Genomic DNA, 12,812 nt, shown 5'->3' with positions numbered 1-12,812 from the left:
GGACACCCATTTGCCGCATGAAGACCAGCGTACGCCTTACCCACTTACTCTCTCGAGCTGAGTGTTAGGATATGGGACTAGGGCTCACCCTCTCGGGATTAACCTCGTGTTGACCCACTCCTTAGGCCATCAGTCTAGCAGTCTTAGTTTCGCGACCTCTCTCTCGAGCAAGTCGAAAACACATGGGTGGTTTTGTATTTGCAACTACAAACCCATTTAAAATTAAACCACAATCACTAGGTGAAATCACCATTAAAATACATCTAACCTATCAGCAAACAAGACCCAACAATAATATCAACACATATTTGCTAAATCATACCCCAAGAATGGGGGTTTTGGCTAAACATGAACAAAAGATAGAAATTCATACCTAAATGAGTTTGCATTCAAATAGGTATGAAGATTTAAGTCTTGTTACAGGCCAAGAATGAAGAATCCAAGAGACCCAACTCCAAATCTTAGAAGATGAAAACCCTCTTCTCCTTCAAGTCTCCAAAACCCTCTCAAGCTTAGAGCAAAAATATTTAAAAAGTACTATTCTATTATGAAAATTATAATAATGGTTCGACTCTCTAAAAATTAATAAAGAGTTTAGTATTTATAGACTTCACAAATTAGTGCTGGCGGATCGCTCGGTGAGGTTAGTTGAAATCGTCGATTAACTCGACGATTCGCCCTTTGGTGTAGTTCGTCGCCGTCTTGCACTAGCCTTCAGCATCATCATGTTCTGTGTCATTGGGCGACATAGTACTGCTTCGCGAAACTATTCGGCGAAACGCTGACTGCTCCTTTCATCACCTTTTTGATCCTGCTACTTCAGGTCTTCACGTATTGGATCAAAGGGCGGAGTGCGTCCCTTTGGCGAATCGCCAAGCGTGCTTGGCGAATCGCCAAGCGTGCTTGGCGATGCTCAGGCTTCAGCTTCTTCGTTCTTTTCAGCCTTCTTGTTCCTTTTTGCACCTAAGTATCCATACTTCCACTAAAACTTCAAATACCTGAAACTTAAGTGTTTTCATCAGATATTTAGAATAAATAAGCATTTGAGGACACTATTTCTATTAAAATAAAGCCCTAAATGAGTGCAATTTGTGGACTCATGAACACCCCCAACTTAAACTTTTGCTTGTCCTCAACTAAAACTCAAGTTCAGCAGTTCAATAGGAGGTCTCAAATAGTGCTACACAAGACTAAATCATGAACATACACAACAAAACTCAAATTACTCACGCAAAGATCAACTGTGTACTCAAAGATGCAAGTTGTGACACACCATTACCAAAGATTTTCATGCTCGCAATACTTGCTACTTGTACAAGTTCAAGCTCAACAAAAAGTATCTAAATTCCCTCACATAAAGATTGATTCCTTATTCACACAAAGAGATTAATCAATTAAAGATCAGGAATCAGATGCAACGCTCACACTCAAAAAGAGGAACACAATGCATGTTTTCACCCATAGGCTTGCCCTTATTTTCCAATTAATCTTCGATTCTGCTCACTCAAGATCAAAAAGGTCTTTCTAAGGCTTGTAATGGGGCTGAGTGCAAAGGTATGGTCATTTAGGCTCAGTGAGTTTTCATCCTCGTGAGATGTGTGTTCTCAAGGCATTCCCTTCTCTTTCTAGTGCTTCAAGTCATATTTTTATTCACCTCCATTAATTGCTTGGAAACCCGATTTCTTTTGTACTTTATTCCAAAAAAAATTAAGGGGTTCCATTATAATGCAACACCATGGGATAAGGGAGACTTTTCTTGCACTTCTTGACTTCTCCTTTTCCTTTTCACCATACCCCCAACTTAGGCTTTTGGCCTAAGTTGGTTATTCGCTAAACCACAAATCAAGAGGATTATAGGTAGGTCTAGGGTGCATCAAGGTTCTTCCAAAGAAAGGTAAGGCTCAAAGGGTGTTCAAGAGAGTTTCACACGCTCACGGGTAGGCCACAAAAGAGGTATATGTCAAATTTGGCTCACACTCTTCAATAGTTATCTAAGATCATTTCAAGAGCACACCTTACTAGATCAATCAGACTAACAGGGTAAATTCTAGGTTTATTCATGCAAGGTTCAAAGTAAGCTCATCACACAAGGCATCGACACTTAAGTCAAACAAGACCACACACTTTCGCTAGTCTGCAACGGTCATTACAAGAGAATCAATTTGATAAATGGCTAATCACAACGAGATGCAAAGAGTTTACATATTGTTTATGCAACTTCATTTGGCCTCATCGTAGCCGTATTCATGTTCATTCAATTGAGGGCACTATTCAAGTCATCAGTATTGATCGAAATCGAAACTCAATTTTTTGCAAAATAACAGCCATATTCAACTCACGAGGGGCGGTAAAAATGTGCGAAAAAATAAAAAATTTCCGAAAGGGTCAAAATCATTTTCCAATTAAAAGTAAGTGGAGTCTTAAGCTCAAACATCCACAGAAAGTCGTATGTAACATAATTTAAAACAGAACACCCCAAATATATACACAAAACACAACTATCATAGTAGCACACAAAGGTGGGCCTCACCCCACCATAAATAAAAAAACATTTGTCCTCAAATGCAAATAAAGTTAAAGATAAAGAAAGACAGAGAGGGAGGTAAAGAGGGGATCCTGGCTAATCGGTTTCTCCATCTGTCTGGGCATCAGTGCCAAGAGTGACCTCCAAAAGGACCAGCTCCACCGGCTCCAGCAACAGGTACCAAAGTAGCTTGTACAGCAGCATCTATCATAATTTCTTCAGTCTCAGTCAGGTCTTCATTTGCAGCTCCCTCAGTCTCTTCATGCATATCTTCATCAGTCTTTGCTTCTGACTCATGGTCGGCTATCTTCTTCGCTCTACCCCCATGTCCATTGATTGTTTGAGGCATTTCAGGCATGTCTGGCATCTCCACAGTTCCAAAGACCATGGGCACATCGGTGACCTTTAGGTGGTCTACATCTTTTCGCAGTTCAGCAATGGCAGCTTTTAGAGTCGTCACCTCCTCTGTGGACCCTTGGTTGTGCTCATACACCGCTATCCTGGCCGCAAGGGCATCAATGGTAGTGCTCAGAGGTGTCACAACATCACTTAGGGCAATCTGGATCATGCCTGGAACAGAGGCCTCTAAACTAGCAGCCCGACGATCAGCAGAAAGGGCCAGCTGTCCCATCCGGAGTAGGAAAGCCTGGGTGAGTGGAAGTCGGGAAACAACAGCAATAGTAGTGGGTCTTGGCGATCATGCAGCAGCAGAAGAACCTGGAGTATCAGCGGGAGTAACAGTGGTAATGGATATACCTGAAGGCCCAAGGGCCGAAGCATAGAGATGCCTTTGCAGGCGATGATTCTGTGTTGACTAACTCCACCAATGTTGCCTTCTTCCTTTCTGCTTGATCCTTAAGGTACTCATCTTCGATCCTCCAGATATCAGTAGAGGCTATGGGCATCACTTCCACATTCTTCTTGGTATCTCGAGGCACTCGGGCTCGTTTGCATAATTCTGTGATCAAGACTGGGAATGGAAGTGAGGTTCGGCTCTGCTCTGCATGCATGAGTATCTCTGAAGCAATGATTGTACCCAAATTTATCTGAGTCTTCTCTATGACGCAACCCAAGCAAGCTGCCTTGGTGAGGCGAAGGATCGATTCATTCTGGGACGACATAAATGCGCTGCTGATAAAACTGAACCAGAACCTTGCGGCTATGTTTAGTTCTTTCTTTTCAATCGGAACTTCTTCCTCCAACCACTTTGGAGTCTCATCTGCAATTAGTGGGGCTAACCACTTTTTCATCTCATCCAGCTGTTTTGTTCTAATCAAGTACTGGCAGTGATCCCTAATGTTTGTGGACATTCCCAACACTGCGTTGATTTCCTCACTATCACACTTCACCCTTCTATTTCTGACAACCACATAGTAAACTTCTTTGAAGGCTGCTGCTAGTTTCTTTTGCTGGGGCATTAGTGCACTGTAGAACTCTCTTACCCAGTTTGGAATATAAGGGCCACGAGGTTTGGTGAAGATTTGGAACTTTTGGTATCTCAGACACTCCATTATCTCTGGGTGCCTGTCTATAACCCCTTCAATGGACAGACGATTTTCCTCCAAAAAAATTCTCAGCCCCTCAGCCTTTACTCGATTCATAGATTTAGGCGGAGGACCTTGCACTGGAGGTGCTAATACCATTGTCTGCTCTGGAACTGGAGGTATAGTAGTGGTAGGCTGGTAAATCCTGGCCCTGGATGAATCATTCAACTTCTTAATTCACTGCTCGGCCCTCTGTGCTATTAGCAGATCTTCCTCATCAGAACCCACACCTTCATTTTTAGATTGGTTGGGGTCATTTCTATAAAAGTCGTTACTGTCAGTGCTTGCATCTAACAATTCAAGGGTCTTGTGTTTGCCCTTCCCTTTTTCTCGAGTTGTGGAAAGTTTATTAATTTTTCTTTTGAACATGTCTGCATCCTCTTTGATTGTAATCCCTTTTGTTTTACTTTGAGGTGGCTTGCTTCTTCCTGTGACTTTAGATCTATCCATTTTTGCAAAGAATCCGGAAGGAGTTAAAACAACTAAATCAAGTTAAGAGGGATGCAATTACAGACAAACTCGCCGAATAGATCGGCGAGTCGCCAAGTTGATTTGGCGATCAGGACTTCATCCGCCGAAGGATGCAGTGCAGAAAGGTTCGGGGATGCAGACGAAGGGCGACCAAGGAGACCTTCGGTGAGTCGCCGACTGCTTTTGGCGATCAAGACTTCTGGCCGAAAGTTACAGAACACTGACTACAAGTAGCATAAATTTAAAGGCGAGATGGAGTTCCTTAGGCGAACAGTCAAGTGATTCGGCGAGCTCGCCTCAGCACGCTGAATAGCCTACATTTATCAGAGAGGCACAACACATGACATAGGATAAAATTACTTGAAATGAGAGCATAAATATCATAATTAAATGCAGGGTTTGGAGAACCAATCTTTTGGGCAGATTAGGTCAAGACTGTGATGGTAGGCAATAAGTTATTACAGATCCAAGCACTACTAAAGCAGCCAAAACACTTACTAGGTACGAAAACTCTGAAAATACTGAGTAGGTGCAATTTTGTGAAAATCGAGAGTGAGAATATGAAAAAGGTTAAAAGTCCAGACCCGTGGTTTTATAAAATCCGTCCAGATCTTAGCCATTCGGCGACATTAGTTGGATTTGCTTCGCTACTCGGCGATCCGCCAAGTGTTCATCTATCTCGCCGAGTTTTACAGGACCCTCAGTCACAGTGAGGATCCAAACGGCGGTCTTTGTAGCAGTCGCCGATCTAGTCGGCAATTCGCCAGTTAGACTTGTGTAATTCATCTTGTACTTTTCACAAACTTTTCATGCCCAATCCTACTAAAGCAAAACATCCTTATTTCAAAAATAACAAAATTAAAGTAGTTAAGGGTTTTGGGTTGCCTCCCAAATAGCGCCTTAGTTAACGTCGTGGCACGACGCGGGTTAGCACCTAAATTTCACTTTTGGGGTTAGCCAAAACATCGTTTGGCAACCCCTTGCCTTGTGCCTGATGGAGATGAGGTATTACATGACCCAAGAGAGTTTCAATTATCTGGATAGATCTAGAGTGAGAACCACTTATCTGGTTTAGCACTTCTACATTTTCCGTAATCTCCTCTAGCACTCTATCTTGCTCATTTAGCTTTTGGAGAATGGTTATTAACATATCCTTAACACGTTTATTTTCAATGTCCATAGATCTTCCCTGCTCGGTAGGTGGCATGTATTTGCTCTTCTCTTTGGACATTACCTCCAGTTCCTCGACCTTTGGGTCAAGTTGTCCATCTGACCCAGCAAGATGATCAATTGTTGTTCCTTCTCAGTATCCTTGTTGGTTTTGGCCACAAGGTGAAGGAGTTTTGTTGTGGTCTCATAGGAGTATCTCTCAAGGCCACCTGGAATAAGTCGATTGATTAATCCTCTGTTTCTGGGATGTAGTCTCTGATAGAAGCATTCCAGTAGAACTAGATCGGGGATCTCGTGAGTTGGGTATTGCATTAATAGTGTTTTAAACCTTAGCCACGACTCATGAAAAAGTTCTCAAGATGCTTGAAAGTCAGGATGTGATCCCTGAACCTCATCACTTCTAATGGGAGGTGCGACATTGGTTCACCATCTTCGTCATGTATACTCATTACCCTGTCTTAACACATAAACAAGCTAGACAAAACTAAAAATTAGGTAAGTAAACTACAACTAAGAAAAACAAAAATTCTACTAGTCTAAATATTCTAAAATAACAACACTTCCCGGCAGCGGCGCCATTTTGATGTTTATCCTGACCAACGACACTAGCCTACGGTATGAGTGTCTACGGTTGTCGATAATATAGTAACCCAACCAAGGGTTGGGGTCTTGTCCCAAGGGAGTGGTTTTGAGAATTAATAGAAGAATAAAATTTAGTTCTAATTAGTCGTAGCTAAAGACATTAACGAGTAAAAGCATAGTAAATTAAAGGGGGTGACACAAAAGTGTCAAATATCAAAATGGGGGTTTGTCACAAGTGTAATAAAAACAACAAAATTTTAAGGGGAGAGCAAGTATGGGAAGAAGTTCTTGGGGTGAGACCGTAATATAAATTGATATAAATCGTTGAGCACATGCTTTCGATAGGAAATTTGTAAGCTAATAGTGACTAGGCTAAGCTTTAGATGGAAATAAGTTCCCTCTCGAGCAACTTACCCCGTTTCAAATGGATTCCTCTCGGACACCCATTTGCAGCATGATGGCCAACCTACGCCTTACCCCACTCACTCTCTCGAGCTGAGTGTTAGGATATGGGACTAGGGCTCACCCTCTCGGGCTAAACCTCATGTCGACCCACCTTTTAGGCCATCAGTCTAGCGGTCTTGGTTTCGCGACCTCTCTCTCTTGAGCAAGACGAAAACACATGGGTGGTTTTGTATTTGCAACTACAAACCCATTAAATTAAACCACAACCACTAGGTGAAATCACCATTAAAATACATCTAACCAATCAGCAAACAAGACCCAACAATAATATCAACATATATTTGCTAAATCACATCCCAAGAATGGGGGTTTTAGCTAGACATGAACAAGATATAGAAATTTATACCTAAATGAGTTTTTATTCAAATGGGTATGAAGATTTAAGTCTTGTTACAGGCTTAGAATGAAGAATCCAAGAGACAAAACTCCAAATCTTGAAGATGAAAACCCTCTTCTCCTTCGAGTATCCAAAACCCTCTCAAGCTTAGAGCAAAAATATCAAAAAAGTACTATTCTATTGTGAAAATTATAATAATGGTTCGACCCTCTAAAAATTAATAAAGAGTTAAGTATTATAGAATTCAAAAAATAGTGTTGGCGGATCGCTCGACGAGGTTAGTTGGAATCGCCTATTAACTCGGTGATTCGCCCTTTGGTGTAGTTCATCGATGTCTTACACTAGCCTTCAGCATTATCGATGCTCAAGCTTCTGCTTCTTTGTTCTTTTCAGCTTTTTTGTTTCTTTTTGCGCCTAAGTGTCCATGCTTCCATTAAAACTTCAAATACCTAAAACATAAGTGTTTTCATCAGATATTTATAATAAATAAGCATTTGAGGACACTATTTCTATTAAAATAAAGACCTAAATGAGTCCAATTTATGGACTCATCAAAAGGGAAGGATCAAGTTTCTTAGGGTTTCAAGGCTTGTTTTGAGTTAGGTGATGGTTGTGATTCTATGATTGTGAGATGTATGCTTGTTGTTGCTTCATTATGATACTTGTATATGTATGAATGTTGCAGTGTTGATCACACTTATTGTAAATGAGATAGATAATTGATGAATGCCATGAAATCATGACTTAAATGTATGATCTTTATGATATACTTGTGATTGTGATTGTGGTATGTGAATGGGATCGATTGCCACGTTCCAGCATAACTAATTTGGATCGGTTGCCACATTTCGGCATAAAAATGGGATCGGTTGCCACGTTCCGGCATAAATATGGGATTGGTTGCCACATTCCGGCATGCTACCTATTTGGGTTTGCATTCCATAAGAGAACCAATGATTTGATATAAAATGTGAAGTTGTTCGTTGTTCGTAAATGTTGATAATATTGTATATGTTGATATATATGCATGTGATTATAATGTTGTTTGACTTGTTTATATTGCACTAGTGGGATAGCCGCGTGATCCTACCAGTACACTGTGGTGTGTACTGATTCTGCACTTACTCTTATTTTTGTTGAGTACAGGGCATCTTCAAGCGGCTGTTGAGACCTCGCTTAGAAGATCAGTGATCGTCGCTTCGAATTCAAGGGTTAGCTAATTCTTCCGGGCTACCATGGAATTCTCTTTCGTCTATGTCCACCATTTCCGGACATAGACATTGGTTTTAGTTAGTTTATTAGTAGAGTCTCGCGGAACGGTACAGGGACGCCTTTACTTTTCTTTGAGAGGCTATAGGACTTTAGGAAATCTCTCTGTTTTCTCTTGTCTGCTTTCGTGCTATGACTTGATTCCAATTGGTATCTGGGGATTCAAATTGGCATCTAACCACCTTCACTCTTATGTTGGTAGATGGTTAATACTAGATTAAACGGAGTTAGGCCCGTAGCTCCCGTCAATGCTCCAGTCTAGGAATCTGCAGCGAGAGGTTGTGGTCGAGGAAGGGGTATATGAAAAGCTAGGGGTAGAGGCCGTGGAAGAGTAGAACCTGCTGGAAATGGAGCTCCTGTTGAGAATGCTCCTATGAATGAGAAACCTCATGCGCATCATGAAGAAATTGAAGAGGAGAATGTTGATGTTGAAGATATTGAGGATGTGGGACAAGAGGAAGAGGTGTAGGCTGGTACTACTGATGTTCCCCATAGACCCAGTGTTAGCTCAACAAATCATGTCGTTCTTGAAATGGTTGGCTGGTCCTGGAGTTCTTTCATCTGTTCAAGCAACTCAAGCTCCTACTAATCATCCTTTTGCTAGCACTGCGCCTAAGACGGATGGAACGGGAGGTAATGATACCTTCTTTCGTCCTTTGTTGGATTCGGTTATGACTGGTAATGAGCATGAAATGTTGACTAAGCTTCTGAAGCTAAAGCCTAATATGTTTCTTGGTTCTGAGTATGAGGGTGCTTATGAGTTCATTCTTGATTGTTGTGAGAGGCTTCATAAATTAGGTATTGTTCATTAGCATGGGGTTGAGTTTGTGTGTTTCCAACTTCAAGGTGAGGCCAAGCAGTGGTGGAGAGCTTATATGGAATGCAGATCTTCTACTTTACCTCCACTTACTTCGACCCAATTTCTTGCTCTATTTCTAGAGAAGTATGTGCCTAGGACGTTGAGGGATCGGAAGAAAGATAAGTTTATGGTGTTGGAGAAAGGTGGTATGACTGTGGCTTCTTATGAGACCAAGTTCCATGCTCTGTCTAGATATGCTACGTAGTTGGTTACTACAGAGGAGGAGAGGATCTGGTTATTTATTAGAGGATTGAATTTTGAGTTGCAAGTATTATCTGTTCATATGACTTCTGCAGGGAGGAGCTTCAATGAGGTGACAAATTATGTTAAGAAAGTGGAGAGGGTAAGGCGAGACAGTCAAGCTAAGGCATGGGCAAAAAGGGCCAAGAACTCGAGTACCTTTCAAGGTTCTTATTCCAGGGGGTCCGGAAGGCTAACTCTTGCAGCCAAGCCAATTCAGTCCGCTATGCCCGCCTCTACAGGTAGTTACTCGGAAACTCCATCTCATAATTATCAGAATAGCTAGGGAGTCGCGACTTCGACTGGTGGCAGACCATCTTTTGATCGTACTTGTTACAACTATGGAGAACCTGGGCATATGAGGAGAGATTATCCCCACCCACATGTGTAAGATTCTGTGCAGTAGCAGTATAGAGCAGTGGTACCCGTGGGAAATGGTAATAATGGTCGAGGACGTCCACAATGTGGGTGATGAGGTAATCAGTTAGGCCGTGGAGGTAGATGAAATGGTAATGGTAACAGAGGTAGGGGTAATGCGCAACCTGGCAGGGAAGTGGCTCGTCATGATGATAGGGCTCAGTGTTATGCTTTTCCGTGCAAGAATGAGGCGGAGGCATCTGATTCAGTGATCACAGGTACTATTCTTGTTTGTGACCGAATGGCTAATGTGTTGTTTGATCCGGGTTCCACTTATTCATATGTATCCGTGAGATTTGCCTCATATTTTGATATGATTTGTGATATTCTTGATGCCCCTATTCGTGTTTCTACCCCAGTTAGAGAGTCAGTCATAGTTACTCGTGTCTATAGTTCTTGTCTTATTTTGTTTATGGGATTCAGACTTGGGCTGATTTAGTGATTTTGGATATGATTGACTTTGACATAATCTTAGGCATGACTGGGTTGTCCCCCTATTATGTTGTGCTTAATAGTAATACTAAGTTTGTAACTCTAGAAATTCCAGGAAGGGAAAAATTAGAGTGGGAAGGGGTGTACAAGCTTAAGCAAGCTAAGATTATATCCTCCATTCGTGCTAGTAAACTGGTAGAGCAGGGTTGATTGGCTTATTTGGCTCATATTAGGGATGTTGAGATTGAGGCTCCATCCATTGAGTCTATTCCTATGGTGTCTAATTTATAGAAGTGTTTCCTAATGATTTGCCTGGTATGCCTCCGGATAGAGATATAGAGTTTTGCATTGATTTAGAGCCTAGTACGCGTCCCATTTATATCCCTCTATATTGTATGGCTCCGGCAGAATTAAGAGAGCTTAAGGCTCAAATCCAAGAGCTTCTTGATAAGGAATTTTTTCGCCCTAGTGCTTCTCCATGGAGTGCTCCAGGTTTGTTTGTTAAGAAGAAGGATGATAGTATGAGAATGTGTATAGATTACCGACAATTAAATAGAGTCACTATTCGAAATAGGTACCTTTTGCCTTGAATAGATGATCTCTTTGACCAATAGCAAGCTGCAACGATTTTCTCTTAGATTGATCTAAGATCCAGTTACCATCAGTTGAAAATTAGGCCTTAGGATGTGCCCAAGATAGCGTTCAGAACTCGTTATGGGCACTATGAGTTTTTGGTTATGTCTTTTGGTTTGACCAATGTGCCTGCAGCTTTCATGAGTGTAATGAATGGGGTGTTCAAGCCCTTTCTTGATTCTTTCATCATAGTCTTTATTGATGATAGTTTGGTCTATTCGAAAAGTGATGAAGAGCATGCCAACCATCTTCGAAGTGTTTTGGGTGTTCTTGGAAAGAAAAAGTTATATGCTAAATTCTCTAAGTGTGAATTTTGGTTGAAATCTGTTGCATTTTTGGGGCATGTAGTTTCAAAAGAAGGGATAATGGTAGATCCCCAAAAGATTGAGGCGGTTAAGAATTGGGTTAGGCCTAGCTCTGTGACTGAAGTTAGGAGTTTTGTGGGGTTCGCTAGCTATTACCATCGATTTGTGAAAAAATTTGCTTCTATTGTCACTCACTTGACTAATTTGACCAAGAAGGAGATACCATTTGAATGGACTGAAAAATGTGAGGAGAGCTTTCAAAAGCTCAAGACTCTCTTGACCACCACACCTTTTCTAGCATTACCGGTTGAAGGTAAAGATTTTATTGTTTATTGTGATGCTTCTCATTCTGGGTTGGGTGTTGTGTTGATGCAGTATAAGAATGTTATAGTTTATGCCTCGCGTCAATTGAAGGTGTATGAGAGGAATTATCCAACGCATGATTTAGAGTTGGCAGCGGTAGTGTTTGCTATTAAGATATGACGGCATTACCTCTATGGTGTTAAGTGTGAAGTGTTTACTGATCATCGTAGTTTGCAGCATGTTTTCACTCAAAAGGATCTGAATTTGAGACAACGAAGGTGGATGGAGTTACTTAAGGATTATGATGTGACCATTCAATACCATCCGGGCAAGGCTAATGTAGTGGCAGGCGCTTTGAGTTGAAAAGCGGTAAGTATGGGGTAGTTTAGCTTGCTTGAATGTATCCAAGCGACTTTTGACTAAAGAAATTCAAACCTTAGAGTCTAAGTTCATGCAGTTGGGCATCTCAGAAAGAGGTGGGGTGCTAGCTAGTATTTAGGTAAGGGACACTTTCATTGAAGAGATCTAGGCCAAATAATTTGAAGATGAGAATTTGAAGGAACTTAAGAAAAAGACTGCGATTGGTAAGGCACAAGAAACCACTCTTGATGCGGATGGTGTGCTAAATTTCAAGGGGAGAATATGTGTTCCTAGAGTAGATGACTTGATTGAGAAATTGTTGGTCGAGTCTCATGGTTCGCGATATTCTATTAATCCGGGTGCGACCAAGATGTATAGAGATCTGAAGCAAATTTATTAGTGGCTGGGCATGAAGAAAGACATAGCGGAGTTTGTGGCAAAGTGTCAAAATTGTCAAGAAGTGAAGTATGAACATCAAAGGCCTGCGGGTTTGCTTCAAAGAATGCCAATTCCAGAATGGAAGTGGGAAAGAATAGCCATGGATTTTGTGGTTGGTCTTCCCAAGACTTTGGGGAAGTTTGATTCTATTTGGATAGTGGTTTATAGATTGATTAAGTAAGACCACTTAATTCTGGTAATAATAGATTATAATGCTGAACAATTGGCTAAAGTGTATGTGAAAGATATAGTGAGGTTGCATGGGATGCCCCTCTCTATCATCTCAGACCGTGGTACCCAATTCACAAGTTTTGGAGGAAAATGCATGATGAATTGGGTACACAACTCACTTTTAGTACAGCCTTCCATCCATAGATAGACAGAGGACTATTCAAGTGTTAGAAGACATGTTGAGGGCATGTGTGATTGATTTTGGAGGGCATTGGGATAAGCTCTTACGTTT

The sequence above is a fragment of the Solanum tuberosum genome, unplaced genomic scaffold, assembly GCF_000226075.1.
Source record: "Solanum tuberosum cultivar DM 1-3 516 R44 unplaced genomic scaffold, SolTub_3.0 scf00188, whole genome shotgun sequence".
In the NCBI taxonomy this organism is placed as follows: Eukaryota; Viridiplantae; Streptophyta; class Magnoliopsida; order Solanales; family Solanaceae; genus Solanum; species Solanum tuberosum.
Note: the sequence above shows the minus strand (reverse complement) of the source record.